We start from the raw sequence: 12,547 nt of genomic DNA on the forward strand, positions 1-12,547 counted from the left end.
AGAAGTTTGAATGAAAGAGATTTATAATTCATTGAGAGATTTCGAAAGGAGGAGATAAAGAGTGTGGAAATGAAAGAAGATATTTAATTTAAAGTAATATAAATTTGTCGTGAAAGAAGAATATGATAGAGTCATAGGATTTAAAAAATGGAAGATATATATACATGTAGATTGATAGAATGTGAGGATATATAATTGAAATTAAAGAACTTCTTCAACCCAGCAAGATTTTCTACGCTCTGTCAAGAATGATGAAGTTGCCTGACTTTCAATGTTCTTCACATCAGCAACCTTACATTATTTTGTTAGTTAATTTGTTATGATTATCTTCCCATCCCCATATATTATATCTACCTATATCCAGTAGTCCAGCAAGCATAAATTATACCACCGGAGCTATATGAGGGTGAGGAAGAGGGGGGGGGGGGGGCGGGAGAGAGAGAGAGGGATAGAGAAAGGGAGTACAACATAATTATGCGTGTGTATGATAAAGAGAGAAAATGGTTGGATATAAAGTGACAGAGAGACAGAAAGAGAGAGAGAGAGAGAGAGAAACATAACAGATGCCGATTTTTGTCATAGGAATGTTATAAGAAACGTTGTAATGGAGGGACATGGAAGAATATTAAAGTATCTTCCTTCTCAAAATGTATTTTTATGTTCTTTAGTTCTATTATAAATGTTGTTCTAGTTGCAATTACGCTGGCCGCCATTGTTTTATACCAACTGATCCCCTGGTACATGTAATCGATCGACGTCCTGGGGATGGGTCTAAAAAATTTCAACCGATCTTGGACATTTTTGGGGGCACGTGATCCCCCCCCCCCTCTCCGTGGCTACGTGCCTGACCCTAGCTATGTGTGGAAAAGTGCAGGAGACCGCCATCATAAGCGACGCTTGATCAGGATGGCGGCCTCTAAAACACAATTTTGAAGGTGCAATTTAATTGAAAAACGAAAACAAAAATCGTGTGTGTGTGTGTGTGTGTGTTTGTGTGTGAGAGGGAGAGAGAGAGAGAGAGAGAGAGAAAGAGAGAGAGAGAGAGAGAGAGAGAGAGAAAACGACGCCATCCATTATTCTACCAAAGCAAGAGCATCCAAGCGTGATGCATTATTGGAATTCAATTATACATGTACGCATAAAATATTCAAACCTTTTTTCATGCCGGAAATATTCATGAAATTTATGTGACGAAGTTTGATATTAAATTTTTGACAGTGCATAACGGTCTGGTGTTTTTCATACGTCTCAATTTATCCAGGTTATTTCTATGGTAACGCGCATTTAAACAACACAAATGATTGACGCTATCAATATCTATCCCTTGATACTATCCCAGAATTTTGATCCACTCAATACGTTTCTAAGTTAATGTGTGTTTTACCAGACCAAAAAATACAACTCCCCCCTCTTAAAGTTGTTGGCGCTGATAGGTAATCCAAAGAAGCTGTCTCAGAATTTTCTATCCACTTTAAGCTTGTTATTAGTGTGTATTGTATTTTCACAAACAAAATGATGTACGTCCCAATCCTCAAATTAAGTTCTTCGACGCTAATAGTTATATTGCCAAAATTAATGTTCCAAACCAAACCACAGTGCTTCTATTGCCGTTGTTCGGAGTTAAAATAACAATTAGTTTCCACTTTCAATAGTTGGATTTGCATTTAGTCTCGAACTCTCAGATTGTCATCTTTATACCCCATTCACAGTGGCCTCAAACACCGCGACAGCAGCGGGACTGTCCCGCTGCTGTCGCGGTGTTGTCTTCAGTGTGAAGGCTCGGACCCGTTATAAACTATCGCGGGATAACACCGCCTAGCGATAACGCCGACACAAACTATCGCTAGGGACGCCTAGCTACAGCAGCGGGACAGTCCCGCTGCTGTTGCGGTGTTTACTCAGTGTGAAGGCTCTCCGCTATAACACCGCGACAAACACGTGTGATTTGTTTACTTACCTATCACTGACTTCTTTTCTACAGCAATGGGGAACATAAAGTGAAATAGAAATAAAGTAACCAGTGGATTCAAATTGATTTTATTATTATGTAGGTATTATAATTATCCAAATAAAAATATTTCACACTTCAAAAAATTAAAATATTCTGACTGGAAGCAATAAAAATGCTAGTTTTTTAAAAAGTAATATGATCGAGGATACAAAAAGCAACTTGACATGTTTACCGCGCAATTTCAAGCAAGTATTTCCGGTCATATCGGGGTCACTCGCGGGTCATGAGCCATGCATACACGTGTTTGTTACGGAGGTAATAAAAATCACCCGCTGCAGCGTGAATGGGTACATGATATTTATCCCGCTGCTGCAGCGGGATAACTTTTCTACTGTGAATGCATTTGTAGCGGTGTTATGGCGGTGTCGCCGCTCCGCTACAACGCCGCTACAAATTTCAAAACCACTGTGAATGGGGTATTAAAGACAACCATTGTTATACTGGCTATTTGTCAACCCAGTTGGGGCATGGCCTGGGGCACTCGTATTTATTTTTGAAAAATTCGTTTTTATGAAGAAAAATAATTATGAACGCCCAAGCTTTTTATACCAGTGATTACTCTTAAATCGAAGGAGGTTCATAACTCCGAAGCTTATTGCTCCGACAGGATGGGCGTGGGAAATGATTTCCCATTTTCGCTTCGTAATTACTTTTTTTTCCGCACGGTAATCCATCTGGCTCTCTTGTGGTTCTGAACAGGAGAGGCTTGCAGACCAATTCTTTACCCCTATTTTTAAAATATTTTCATTATGTCACTGTTTCTTTATCAGACAGGGAACGTGGCCGTTTTTGTTCACCTTGCATTCGCCTATGCAGAAAGTGGTGACATTATGTAGATGCCTTAACCCTAAAAATGCCGGGCTATTTGAGGTCTTAATACGGCAGGGGAGGGAGGCATTATGCCCCCAAGATTATATTGAATAAGATGGTAATGTTTATTTGTTTAATGTTTATTAATATTGTCATGACCATATTTTACTTCCGATAGTTCAATATTACGAATTTCCGTCATTTCCAAGGTTCATAATGATAATTCTGAAGATGAAACAGGGTTCTTACTTCCGAAAGGAAGAGAGAATTTTAACTTTCACGATTGCAAACCTGGTTCAAAGTATAATGAACCTTATTTCATTCTCATAATTCGAATAAACGAACCTTTGAGAGTACCAACCCTCGGGAGAAAACGATGCCATTCATTATTCTTCCAAAGCGAGGGCATTAAAGTGTGACGCTGTATTGGTATATGTGTCTAACTAGGGCTGATAATGTAATGAGGCTCGATATTAATTTGTCTGACTGTGCATAACGGTCGTGCTTTTTTTTTCTTCTATTATACCTATGAAATTAATCAGCTTGTTTCTATCGTAACGTGCATTTCAACAATATTTTTTTCCCCCTCAATTTAACAAGCTCGTTTGTTTCTATAGCAACTTTAACAACAGAAATAGTCGATGCTATAAATATATATTCCTTAATGCTTTCCCAGAATGTTGATCATGTTTCTAAGGTAACGTGTGTTTTCCCCAAAAAAAAAAAAAAATACACCTCCTAATACCATTGGCGTTGAAAGGTATTCCAATAAAGCTGACTCATAATTTTCTATCCACTTTTAGCGTGTTATTAGCGTAACATGTATTTTAACAATCAAAGTTATGTAAGTCCAAATCCTCAAAACAACTTCTAATTGGCGCGAATACCTACCTAACAGAGTTACTCCTAAAATTTAATCCAAAATTTGATGTTTCTCAGATAACATGCGTTTTCTTAAACAAAAGCAAAAACAAATATTACTGGGTCTAATAGCTGTTATCTCAAGGAGCTATCCCCTATTCCGATCCAAAGTTATAATGTTTCTGAGATAACGTTCGTTTTCTCAAGCAATAGCATAGTAATCAAACAAAGAAACAACAATCATCTGCGCCAATAGCTATCCCACAATTTCTTTTCACCACACAACATGTTGCTAAGGGGGTAACGGGTGCCTTTCACACACAAAAAACACAAATCATCATAATGAGCTCCATGTGCGACCCTTGCAGAGCTATCCCATAATTTCAATCCACCAATCGTCATCAGTTGTTAGCCTTTCCTCGTTAATCTATCTGTTTATATCGATCCCGTTCTCATACGAGATTAGCGCCTGTAGATAAGGCAAACGTACCATATACCATTTACAATTGGTCGAAGGTAGATATCAAGTCATATGTCTCCTGCGATTGTAATTGATCTCCGTTTATCGATCGCTTTAGCCTATAGTTTGGATCTTACTGTTCATATTTTCCGCCTTCTGCATTCAAGCAACTGTATTCTTCGTTGCCAAATGTGTTCTTTTTTTTCGAGAAAGACGTCAGGTGATCATCGTGCTCTTTTTTAATTTTTGAAAGCCCTTGAAGATTGATGTGTAAAATGGTGAGTGTCTTAAGTTTTTTAATCATAGTGTAATGGCCACCATGAGTCTGTTTTGATTTGATTGCCATTTTACCTGTCGTCTATTTTAACATAAGCATGTACACGAGACATTTCGAAATGATACAATGTAATAATAATAATAATAAATTACATTTATAAAGCGCTTAATACAATGTTTCTAAGCGCTTAACATACAAGTAAGGTACAACATAAAATAAACATACAGCAATAATAATACATAATTCTAATAATAACATTACAGAAAAACAAGAAAAAGAGATATGGGGCATGCTATAGAAAGCAATGTTTGTGTGATGAAATGAAGGATGACTCAACGAATAATAGCAATTTCTCAACTTTTTCAATCCATTCAATCGAAATTGAAGCTGTTCCAGCATTGCTATTAGAACGTTCAAATTCGTGATCTGTGTATTCTAATACGCATTTGATTCAATCAGATTAAAATTAACATGTACCTTCATGCAAAATTTTTAGGTGGACTACCTTTAAAATATGCTGCTTTGAATTTGGACGCCATGTATAACTATTTTGGTAATTGCTTTTTAACGGAACATGATTTTATTATGTGTGAGGTGTAATATGAAAGACATTTTTTTTTCATACGAGATGATATAACATTAAGTGGGTTCCGACTGAGCCAAAAATGTGAATTTTTACAAATTTACCAGAAATATGGATTGCCCCAAAATACCTATTTGTCCATATTGAAATAATTATTATGACTTCCGACTTGGAACTTTCTGGAAAACTTGTACATCATATTCAAGTTAATCATTGCTTTTGTAAAAAAAGTGATATACCTTGATATGAATCATGACCTAAGGTCCAGTTCTACAATTAACATATTTAAATTAATGTACAATGAAAAAAGGTATTTTTCAAGGAATGGTAGCTATGGTTTAGTAGGTACTTCTCTTTTCCTTCTTTCTTCTACTTTTATCTCTTTCTTTCCTATTTTTCGCTCCTACTCTTCTTTTTGTGTAACCTTCTTTATGGATTGGTGTGCGTGTGTTGATGTGTATGTGCATACTTTATTATGCAAGTCTTTAATTTCTAATTGTTAATTTATGTTTATTATCTTGTTAATGTTTGTTATAGGATCCCGAATACAATCAGATTTTTGCTTCTAAGGGGTCCTTACAATTATATTGTACATTGTCATTTTAAATTGTTTTATGCTGGTCGAATAAAGAATTGAAAAGAAAAAATTAAATTGAATGAAGTAAAATGGCAATTTTGGTTGCTAAGGGCCGTCTCCTCCTTAACAACGGTACCATAAATAAACAAAATGTAACATATCGCGGGTAGATGCTGTCATCAAGCAGGTTAATATTTTGAGAGGAAGTATGATGTCATTTAATGATATATCTTTCTTAATACCCGTTGCTATGATGATAATATCCATAGCAACCGATGCATTATGTGTTCCTAAGAAATCAAATTGGGCTATCGGTCAAATAATACATAAAATAACCCGATTCCAAGTGACAGACATGATTTGCAGTCTTAAACATGTGCATAGTACATTCTTACCCCCTCCCTTCTATGAAATGCCCCCCCCTCACTACAATCAAGAGAAATTTTGGGATGGGGGCAATATGTTGTTTAGGACATGGTGTGAGTGAAAATATGATGCAGGCTATTGGTTGAGTGATAGATAAAGAAGATCTGCATGCAGGTGTTAGTTATGAATTGTAGTCTGAATCATGAAGATAATGGGTGGTGGAGTTCGGAATTTGCACCATCCCCATTCTGTGACCACCCCTCCCTTCTCCATCTCGCACTCTCTCACTCTCTCTCTCTCTCTTTCCTGGAACAATTTTTTCGCAAAGCAATATTCATGTAGCACATTTAATTTTCCCACGGAATCTTCTCAATAAATTAAAAAATCTAATTGTCCAAATTGCATGGAAACATATTGGTCAACTTTCTTCCTTCTTCTCCGTACCTCGAAAAATGGGCGTAAAATATTTGTTTTGTATAATAGTGCGGTATGGTATGTAATCCCGTAGGATTTTTGTGCCAAAGTTGACCTTTTTTGCTGTTTTGGCTTCAAAAGGGTCCCAATTGGCCAAAAGTGATGGGGTTCAAATTTTCAGACCCCTCCTTCATTTCATGGGGGGTCCCTATTGGGCGCCAAAATGGATTATATAACGCGCAATAGGGAAATTTGGTGTCTTCGGGAAAATTTGAACCCCATCAACTTTGGCACAAAAATCCTACGGGAGCTGTTTCAGTGACATACCGTACCACACTATACTGCATTATTGAACCAGCTACGTGTAAGATTATACAAGACCCGGATTAAGATACAAAAAATGAAGAAAACTATTGATCCTTATGAATACATTCGCCCCAATACTCAAGATTAAATGCATTAGAATTAGAACATTTTCTAAAGCCCGGTCGCGACTCACATAATTATATTGCCCTAATATACATATAGTTTTTTTTTTTTTTTTTTTGTTTGTTTGGTTTTTTTTTTTGGGGGGGGGGGAGTGGGGGTGGGTAGGGAATAGCGTTTTCAAATGGTCCCAAATTTGATATCAAATTATTAATTGAATTTCTGAAATCTTATACTTGGCTTACCTTGCTAAATGTCTCCACAGTTTTCGTTAATTTTGTTTACCACTTAGTGAGGAATATGGAGAAATAGATATTTTTGGGCAATTTATATTTTTGGAAAAAATTGGTTATGCAAATCATTCGTACACCTGTAAATTGTGTAAATTGTGTCATCATCTTGTATGAAATTAAACTCGTTTTCATATGACGCCTCAAACAGGATAAAATGAGGTTTTTTTAAAATATAATGTTCATATAGTTCCATAGCAATTTTAGAAAATGGCAGCCATTCTTTTCCATCAGCATGTTTTCATGGTAGTCCACTTAGAAGTTGTGCAGACAGGTTGACAGCATTCCATGTATCAAAAAGTCTGCTTTGCCCCCTAGTTAGATATGTAAAATTTCCTGCCCGATCCCCTAAATTAAAAGACAATCTCCACCCAAAAAATAGTGTTTTCGCTATATTGAATTAAAGTTTTACCAGATTTGCTGGAAAAACTCCGAAAAGCCCCCAAAAACCTTGATAGAATACCAATGACTGATGTGACGGTCTCAACAATTATGTTACGTTAGTGATACATGTATGTGCTATACAAGTAACCGTAATTGTACTTATAGATATCTTGATGATAATCATGATCATGATCCCTATCGTTATCACCATTATCGGTATTACCATTTCCATCCGTACCAATATCGTCATCATTTTTTCAGTTGTTGTTATTGTTGATTTAAACAATATTATATGTCTTTCTAAATACAGGCTAAAGGCCCAAAGATAGGTGTATTTTGGAAGTTGCTGTTTGGTACCGTGACCTGTCTGTCCTTCGGTAAGTATTATTTTGGCTTAACATATCCGTCATATTTCTATGATTTCACGAATATTGCTGAAAAAAGTTGATTTTCGAAATTAACATAATGAAGCATAATAGTCGTGGAGTGTAAAACCTACGTTAGTGCAAGAAAAGACTGTAATTTGACAATTTATCACATTTCATGAAGCCTTGGGAAGAGCCTATTCTCATGGTCCTGGCTGTGTCAAAAAGCAGCTTAATTACAGAACCATTTGAATGTATAGTCACATTAAGCTGACACTATTACACAACTATTGAAAAGGGTTTGTGCCCTCAAACTAGACATCCGGGGCATCTCAAACCAAAAAAAAATCACATTATTAAAAAGTCTCCCTAATAAATGTTTCAAAATATTTAAAGATAAACTGCATCCCCTAAATGGAGGAGAGGGAGGAAGGGAAGGAGGAAAAGGAGGAGGAGACAGGAGGAGAAAAGGCGTAGGAGGAGGAAGTGAACAAACAACTAGCAATTAATTGTCAAATATCTTCTTCACAGCCCTGCCTGTGTTATCGGATACGTCCAAGATGGCGAAGACAACTTGTCCAGACTGGTACGGCCTAAATTACACTTTGCCCATGTTCAAAAAGTGTGAGACGAAGCGACTCCAGGATGGCAGCATGGTGCAGAGCATCCCCAAGCTCATTCCTTTCCCTTCTGTCATCGGCGGGTGCCACCAGAGGAAGAGTAAAGAAGGGATCCCGGGTGGGCATAGAATATGCAGAATCCCGTGTAGGTTTCATTCCTTTTTCAATTTTGATCTCAAATGTATTTCTTTGTTTATTAAATAAATCTATATAATACGTTCTTCAATGATATCATTAGGGCTTTTTCGTTTGTGAAGACGGGGGCGCTGTTTTCTTCCTCTAACGATACGAATTGGCTACAGTCAATCCGTCCTGTTCATTACTTTACAACCCGTTTGTATGTAATCGAAGCCCGTTCTCTACACGATGATTTAATGCCCCCCCCCCCCGCGCTTATTCAATTTCATCTTCTTTCACTTCATTTGTTTCTATCCTTCGTCATGTTATTCTTTGTTTTCCTTCTATCCTTTTCTTTCTCTGTTTTTCTTATGTTATCCTTTGTTTTTCGGACCTTTCATCTTTTCTTCTATCTTTTCATTAATACTCTTTATCATTTTCTCTTTTTGTCTTTCTTTATGTTATTCTTTTTTTTCCTTCTATCACCTTTTCTTTCTGTCTTTCCTATGCTTTTTTTCTTCCTTCCATCACCTTCGCTTATGTTATGCTTTGTTTTTTTGTATCAATCTACCACTTTCTCTTTCTGTCTTTCCTTATGTTATTCTTTATTTCTTCCTTTTATCACCCTCTCTTACATGTATGTAATGTTTTGTTTTTATTAATCTATCATTTTCTCTTTCTGTATTTTCTTATGTTATTAGTTGTGACTTCCTTCTATTACCTGCTCCAATGATATTCTTTGTTTTATCATTCTATCACCTTCTCGTTCTTCTTTCCGTATGTTATTCTTTGTTTCTTCCTATTATCAACTTCTCTTAAGATAATCTTTGTTTTTATCATTCTATCACCTTCTCTTTCTGTCTTTCCTCATGTTATTTTTTTGTTTCTTCCTTCTGTTACATTCTCTTTCTGTCTTTCCTTTCTGATTTACGCTGCGATATAGCAAGATGATTTTTACCAATGACCGGATATTAGTATAGATATATTGACTGCTATGGGAGGCATCGCTGTTTCTATAGGCTCAAGGGGACTTTACATCCTGATATGACCCCGAGGCGCGTCAAAGGGGTCATATCAGGGTGTATAACGTCCCCCGAGAGCCATTATAGAAACAGCTAAGTTTCGAATATTAAAGCAGTCGATGTATCTTTTATATACCAAATTTTATATACCGAATTCATCACATAAAATCTGAGACACCGTCTGTGGATCTTCGCTAGAAAGTTGACTGAATGTTAAGATCATTCGGGAACTGGACACACACACTGCACTGTATTTTGTATCCGCACTCACACAAAGAAACTGTTTGCACGTAAACCAATGAGGATCTCAGCAAAATGTAATAATGCGGCCCGTTACACGGGGCAATGGGCATCTTTAACAAAATCATAGACTGGTACGTAGGCGGGCATGCGGGCATCTTTTAAAAAAACTATTGACCGTGTACGCTCTCAACCAATCATTTAATTAGGATCCGCTTCATAATCTTTCAAATAATACCAACACATCTTTAAAGGGTATCCGGACACCTAACCCTGGACATCCACCCCCGGATAACCATCCCAGTTAACTACCCCCCAAGGACAACTACCCCCTGGACATCCACCCCTAGGGCAACCACCCTCTAGGACGACTACCCCCGTACAACGACCCCTGGACAACTACCTCCTAGGACAACTACCCCTCGGACAATGACCCCCGGAAAACTACCCCTTAGGACAACTTAGCCCGAAAAGTACCCCCAGACAACTACCCCTTACGACAACCACCCTCCAGGACAACTACGCCCCGGACAACCATTCTAGGGGGTAGTTGTCCAGAAGGGGCACGGACAACCATGGGAAATGCATTTACATTAGTCTTGCTTATCTTTTACATATTAATTTGTCAAAAGTCAGAAAATATACCCTTTTCACAACAATCAGTACAAATGAAATGATTTTGTTTGCAAGTATTGAGTTTTATCCAATTTATTACTTTTTCGCAGATTGTGTCAAAGATCTCTGTGAAAACGGCTGGTGTGAGGAGACTATGGTAGGCTACGACTGTCACTGCTCAAGTGGGTTTCAAGGGAGACACTGCGATGAACGTAGGTGTAATATCATTGGCGTATCATGGGGGTGGGGGGAGGGGTGGCTAATTAATGAACAAAGAGCATGAAGAGACTTTCTACAGGGGGTAATTTTTTTATGTGTGTTACTTGCACGCAGTTTGCTGTATCTTTTATCAGACATTGTACATGAATTCTGCACTGCACTTCACCAGTACGACAATACATGCCGGTGGCTGGTACTGCAAATGAAGAATAATAAGAATAATGATGAGGAGAAAAAAATGATGATGACTACGAAAAAATTTACCTCATGGTCCTCTTTCGGAATTTCTTGATAGAATTGGGATTCCCACAGGAAAAGCATTTTCCGATATCTCCCCCCCCCCCCCACCCCTCGTTGATCCTGTCCCTCTTTGCTGACCAAGGGTGCCTGGAGACAGTCGATGGGAAAATAATTTCAGAGGAAATAATGTTATGCTTCGTCATTTACCTAATTTTTTTCTTTTTCCAGAGGTCACCGTGTCAACGGAGGAAGCATCGACCAAGCCCACGACGAGCCATTCGACCATAATGTCAGACGCAACGACTACTCAAAACACCACTACATCGAGTATTTCTAAGCAATAAAAACTCTTCTCTCTTAATTGTTTTAACCTGACTCTACTTTTCTCAGTCTGTCATGGTCGTCGCTAAAACACTTTTTTAAGGCTGCCGTTCCCGTATTTTTTTGTTTGCATACAAACTGACTATAAACGAGCTACATCAGGTATATATTTATTTCAAAATCTCGTCCACCTAGACATATATTACTAAAAACATGCATTTGATCATTATCAAAATCTTTACCACGAAATTGTGTATAGCCACTATCCCTATCTATCTCTCTCTCTCTCTGTCTCTCTGTCTCTCTGTCTCTCTGTCTCTCTCTCTCTGTATCAGTCTTGATCTGACTTTTGTTTTGTCCTTTCCTATTCCGGGCATCGCTAAAACTTTTTTTCGGTCAGACACAACGACAACTTATTCAAGCAACCTCCACCATTGATGACACAATTTTTGTTTACCTTATAACAGAAGTGAGCTGTAAAAGTTTATATATTTTCATGGAGCTAAATTTTCCACGTTTGTGCCTTCTAATCCTCCTAATCAGATTGATTTGTACGTGTTGTTTCATTTGTTATAACCCTGAACCATCAGCTACATGTATATCATAATCAACTAGCTCAGTTTTGTTTCTTATAATGTTTCAGAGTCAACAGAATCATCGACTACGGACGCGACGACTAAGCCCACGACGAACCCTACGACGATGATGTCAGACACAACGCCATCGCAAGAAACCCCCACCACCAGTAAGTAGGAGAAACATTAAAACGATGGCATTCCTTCGATTATTATTATAATGTGCCACTTCCACTCCCCCCTCTCTCTCTCTCTCTCTCTCTCTTTGTCTCTCCCTCCCTCTTTCACACCATTCTCCTGCCAAACCCCTCCACCCCTCTCCCCCTTTCTCCCTCCCTCTCTCTATTAGTCTCTACCTGACTCTCTTTTTCTTTAACCTTTCCTTTAATAGAGGGCCATTAATGAAACTTCTTTTTAGGTAGGGAGGGGGGGGGGGGGTAGTATCCTTTTTTTTAAAGGAACATGAGCTTAAGGACAACAAACACGCCAGAGGGACATGTTGAGATACATTGTGTGACAAAAAGTCCCTTGGGCTTTGACAAAACACCACTAAATCTAAAAATATGCTGACACAAATTATACCTTATAAAAGAAATAAACGGTTAAAATGCATGTTTTCAATTTGTATAACCCTGAACCATCAACTATATCATGATCATTCAACTCCGTTATGTTTGTTAAAATCGTTGTAGAGTCAAGTGAATCATCGACTACGGACGCGAAGACCAAATCCATTACGAGCCCTACGACAACG

Source organism: Strongylocentrotus purpuratus, unplaced genomic scaffold (genome assembly GCF_000002235.5).
Source record: "Strongylocentrotus purpuratus isolate Spur 01 unplaced genomic scaffold, Spur_5.0 spur5_scaffold_2, whole genome shotgun sequence".
In the NCBI taxonomy this organism is placed as follows: Eukaryota; Metazoa; Echinodermata; class Echinoidea; order Camarodonta; family Strongylocentrotidae; genus Strongylocentrotus; species Strongylocentrotus purpuratus.